We start from the raw sequence: 5,766 nt of genomic DNA on the forward strand, positions 1-5,766 counted from the left end.
TCCATCGGACTGTTCCCTCTACCTGTACTATTCACTTCCCAGATATGCTCCTTGCTCCCTCTTAAATTTTATCTTCCCCAGAAAGTCCTCAGGGATCACTTAGTTTCAGCTAGCAGCCTCCTCCTAGCATCTAACCATCTCCATCTCCCTTCGCTGCTTGCTGTTTTTCTCCAGCACTTCCCTTATATATTCCCGCACTGTCGCGGCTCAGATTCAGCAAGTGATCATAGCCGCAGCATGGCCTCGGGGACCCTGGCTGCGGACACGATGTCCACACCTGCCTGGTGGCCCCTGCTCGCCTCACGGCCCCTCAGGTGCAGCATGCGCAGGACCCACATTGCAGGCAGAAGACACAGGGCCACTGGCCCCAGCTAGGCAGGCCCCTCGATGCCGTGCTCATGTTGGCTCAGACCTCTTTGCTCTCCGCGCTGCGGTTCAAACCTGTGTGCAGCGCTGTGTGGGCGGGGATCGAAGACCTCCGCCCGCTCCTCAGTGTGTCAGCACGCAGCCCCGCCTCCCATGGGGACCCAGCCTGAGGAGCAGGGGCAGGAGATTCGAGACTAGGGTGGCGCGAAAGGTAGGAGGTGTGGAGAGTATGGGGTTTACAAAAAGTGTTTGCTGACTGATCCAAACAAAAGTGAGACATGGTTGTATCAACGCATTTAAAAAGTCATTAAACTGCCGCTAAGTGTCTGTGATCACCCCGCCTAGGAGAAAGCGTGCACTCCGTGAGGGACACACGAAAGGCTGAGTGAACGTCTACCTGTGGTCCGTTACCTGGTGCACGGGTGTGTGAATTTTTGCGGAGAGCTCTTAATTTCTGTTGTCTCTGCTGACTTGACACAGTGGTTGGCAAACAGTGACGTGTTCAGTGTATTCAGGACATGATCATGGTTACTAATAATCACTTTGTTTTGCACTGACACCTCCACAGAGAATTTACTACTGAATGTCCACTTTACAGAAGAGAAACTGAGGCGTAGGAAGTGAAGTGACTGAGTAAGAGGAATGACTCAGACAATTGGTGTTAGTAAATTAACCCTGCAGGGGGCCGTTAGACTGTGGTGGCTCTAGTGATGCGGCCGCCTATGTAAAGCAAGGAAAATCTAAGCCTGTCAACGGCTCAGGGTGACGGACACCGCTGAGGACAGCCAGTCACAAACCACCAACTAGGCTTTAAAGCTATAGCAAATCAGTCATTTCCTTGCTTTGCTTCTGCTCTTTTAAAATAAGCATCTCTGCAGCTCCTGTGGCTGGAGTGCTCCTCACCGCTTCCACTTTGGTGGTGCCTGAATTGAATCTAATTTTGCTCACATAAAGTCTTAAAATTTTAAATATGCCTCAGTTTGTCTTTTAGGGCTGGCCGTAGAAGTTGGATTTGTGTCCAGTTTCTAGAACAGTGGTTGTCCTCTGGTCAGGCCTTAGGCGTTCTGTGTACAACGTTCCTCTTCTACCACCACCTTCTGGATGCCTCCACCCTCTACCATCTCCCGCGCATCAGATCCCCTAGATGCTCACATTATAACATCGCAGACACTCCTCTGTCTTCCAGCCAGCGTGTGAACTGAAACATTTCCATTCCTGTTGAAGAGTCTGGTGTGACCACTTTCCCAAACACAGCCACTCCCCAGCTGACCCTGGGTAACCACTCTTCTGAACTTGGTCTCCATCACTGACATGGACATCTTTCTATTTATGCTACATTTTTAAGTATTCATAAACCGCATATAGTATTCTATATTTTGTCTTCTTACTTGCTTTATTTAGTGTTATCTTTGCTAGGTTCATGCATGCTGACACGTAAAGATCTGTCTAGTTCACGTACTTTCCTCGCTATGTAGGATTCCCATGTACGGAAATACAATAATTTATATGTGCTTTTTCCTGTTGATGGATATTTAAATTGTTTCCAATTTTCAGTATGATTTCTTTTAAAAACATGTTTATATACTTTTTAAAGGTTACTTTACATTTACAGTTATTACAAAATATTGCCTATATTCCCTGTGTTGTACAGTACATCCTTGAGCCTATTGTGGACCTAGTAGTTTACATCTCTCACTTCCCGACCCCTGTATTGCCCCCTCCTCCCCCTCTGCGCTGGCAACCATTAGTTTGTTCTCTATATCTGTAACTCTCCTTCTGTTTTGTTATATTTGCTAGATAGTTGTATTTTTGAGATTCCATTTATAGGTGATATCCTACAGTATTTGTTTCTGTTTGACTTATTTCACTTACCACAATGCCCTCCAAGGCCATCTATGTTGCTGCAAATGGCAAAGTTTTGTTCTTTTGTAAGGCTGAGTAGTATGCCATTGGTTATATGTACCACATCTTCTTTATCTATTCATCTCTTGATGACACTTAGGTTGCTTCCATATCTTGGTAATTGTACACAAGGATGCTGCGAACATTAGGGTGCATGTATCTTTTCCAGTACATGTTATTGAGAACACGTGTTTTTGGTTTTTTCAGATTTATACCTAAGAGTGGAGTTGCGAGGTCATATAGTAGTTCTCTTTTTAGGTTTTGGAGAACCCTCCATACTGTTTTCCACAGTGGCTGCACCAGTTTACATCCCTACCAACAGTGTACCAGGGTTCCCTTTTCTCTCAAACATTGTAAATTTTCTTCCTAGTGGTAATTGAGATGATAGTTCAATAATAACATAAGATCAGGTGAAGTCTAAAGAAATTTTAGAAAACCTGGATAAAGTAAGAACACATGTGTTCTCTGGCATCTGAATGTTGGAGAGACACCAAGACATGTGGGCCAAGTTGTGGAGAGAAGGGAAACACAGACGCAAGCTTGACATTTGCTGCAGCTTTTCTCCTTGGGGCATTTGCTGATTCAAACGTTACAGCCTAGGAGCTGAAAAGCCAAAGAGTTCAAAAGACTCTAACCACAGAAGCCAAAGAGCAAGAGCCGATTTACATGGATAAAAAGCATTTTAACTATGCCAAAGCAGAAAATGAAAAGAAAGAACTTTGCATTGCATTTAATAAAAGTTTAGGGAGATCTTTGTGGTATATTAGTGAACTTACTGGCGGAAATTTAGCCATGTACATTGTGTTGGAGAGGCACCAAGAGTTCAAGAATTCTCACATTTTGAGTACACAATTACCTTACATGTAGGCCTGGTGGCAGCCATTTACATAACAATGATTTGGAGGATGTGGTGTTAGTCAGCTCTTGCTGTGATAATGCTTTGGAAGAAATCGCCCCAAAACTCAGTTACATAAACAAGAATTTATTTTCCTTGGACCTATGGGCTAGTAGCTGCAGTGGCTCTCTTTTAGACCTCTAGATGGCTGGTTTTGCTCCATGTTTTGGGTCAGTTTGAGGTCTGTCACACACATCTTCCTCTGGAGCCCGAGTGTGAGGCCGCAGCTCCCAGGCCCTGCCTTCTCACAAAGTTCAGTGAAACATAAGAGGTGCATGCAAATAGCAACCATAAGCATGCTGAAGTGGCTATACTAATACCAGAAAATATAGACTTTAAAACAAACAAAAGAGTTACTAGATATGAAAAGGGACATTTTATGATAAAAAAGGGAAGATACCAAAATTTTTAACATATTTGCCCTGAATAAGATAAAACCAAAGTACATGAAGAAGAAAATACCAACACCCATGAAGAATTGAAGGAAGAAATAGATAATTGCACAATATTAGGTAGAGGCTTCAGTACTCCATGGTCAATAATGGATAGAACAATTAGGCAGAAGATCAACAACGTTATAGAAGACTTGGACAAGACTATGAATTAACAAGACCTACTAAACGTCTAGAGAATACTCAACCGAACAGTAAAATGCTCATCCTGCTGAACTACATGTGAAACGTTTCCCAGCATAGACGACATGCTAGGCTGTAAGAAAAGAGATTAAAAGCCACATACATTGCTGGTGGGAATGTAAAATGGCGCGGCCATTTTACAAAAGAGCTTGAGAGTTCCTGCAAGTGTTAAACATCGAGTTACCCTATGACCCAGCAGTTCCATTACTAAATATATACCTAAGAGAAATGAAAACTTATGTCTGCACAAAAGCTTGTACGTGAATGTTCAGGGAAACCTATTTCTAAAAACAAAAGGTGGAAATAATTCAAATGTCAATCTGATAAATGAAGAAACAAAATGTGGAATAGCCGTACAATAGAATAGCATTCAGCTCTAAAAAGGCATGAAATATTGATCCATGTTACAACATGAATGAACCATGAAAGCATTATGTAAAGTTAAAGCAGCCAATCACAAAAGATCACATATTGTATGGTGCCATTTATATGAAGTGCCCAGAAGAGCCAATCTGTAGAGACAGGAAGTCGATTAGTGGTTGCCTAGGGCTGAGAGGGTTGAGGAGAATGAAAAAACCTTGTTAATGTGTAATGGGTTTTTTGTGAGGGGACACAAATCTACAATTGGACTGTCGTGATGGTTCCACAAGTCTTTTAGTGGTTACACTAAGAACCACTGAATTGTATACATAAAAGAGTTGAAATTATGGTATGTAAATGACATCCTAATAAAGCTGTTAAAATTATGATAATTTTATAGTTATAAATTTGAAAATTCATCCCAAATTACACATTCTTAACAAATGCAACCTAACAAGACTAACCCAACAAAGAAAAAATATCTAAAACACCTGTATCTACTCAAAAAGTTGTTTGTATAGTTAAGTACCTTTACAGAAAATGATTTCCAGGGATAAATGGGTTTCCACGTAACTTCTTCCAAATATTTAGGGAAGAAGTATTGGTAATCTTACATAAAAATCTTCCAGGAAACAGAAAACTATATATTGCTCAAAGTATTTATAAGGCCAACATAAGCTTCAGATCAAAAGTAAAAAGAAGGGCTTCCCTGATGGTGCAGTGGTTAAGAATCCACCTCCCAATGCAGGGGACACGGGTTCAAGCCCTTGTGGGGGAAGATCCCACATGCCGTGGAGCAGCTACGCCCACGTGCCACAACTGCTGAGCCTGCACTCTGGAGCCTGCGGGCCACAACTGCTGAGCCCGTGTGCCGCAACTACTGAAGCCTGCATGCCTAGAACCCGTGCTCCACAACAAGACAGGCCACCGCAAGGAGAAGCCTACTCACCACAACAAAGAATAGCCCCCCGCTCACCACAACTACAGAAAGCTCGCGTGCAACAATGAAGACCCAATGCAGCCACAAATAAATAAATAAAAAATAAAGTATAGGATCTTAAAAACAAAACAAAACAAAATCTATAAAGAATATTACAAGAATAGAATCACAGGCCAGTTTCTCTTTTGAAAATGCATGCAAAATGTGTAAACAGAAGCACAAACTGTACCCATGGTATGTAAAACAATCATATATCAGAATCAAAGTAGCTTTATTTTGGTAATGCCAGGTTGCTTTAATGTTCAAACATGAAATCCATCCCAGGAATGAATTAGAGTGGGAAAAGAAGTCATTTTAAACGAAGCCTTGGGAATTCCCTGGTTTTCCAGTGGTTAGAACTTGGCGCTTTCACTGCTGGGGCCCTGGGGTCCAATCCCAGGTCAGGGAAATAAGATCCTCCAAGACATGAGGCAGGGCCCCGAAAAAAAAAATAATGAAGTCTTAACCAGGAGAAGCACAAGATCGAATAAACATAACAGATAACACCTTATGAAAAGTAGGTGAAGATTATGGAATATTCTAAAATTTAAAACAAAAAGAAACTTTTAAAGATTCCAAAGGATGTGACTAATATTGTACATAGGCAAAAAATAAAATGAAATAAAATA

Source organism: Mesoplodon mirus (genome assembly GCF_964341445.2).
Source record: "Mesoplodon mirus genome assembly, contig: SUPER_3_unloc_18, whole genome shotgun sequence".
Classification (NCBI taxonomy): Eukaryota; Metazoa; Chordata; class Mammalia; order Artiodactyla; family Ziphiidae; genus Mesoplodon; species Mesoplodon mirus.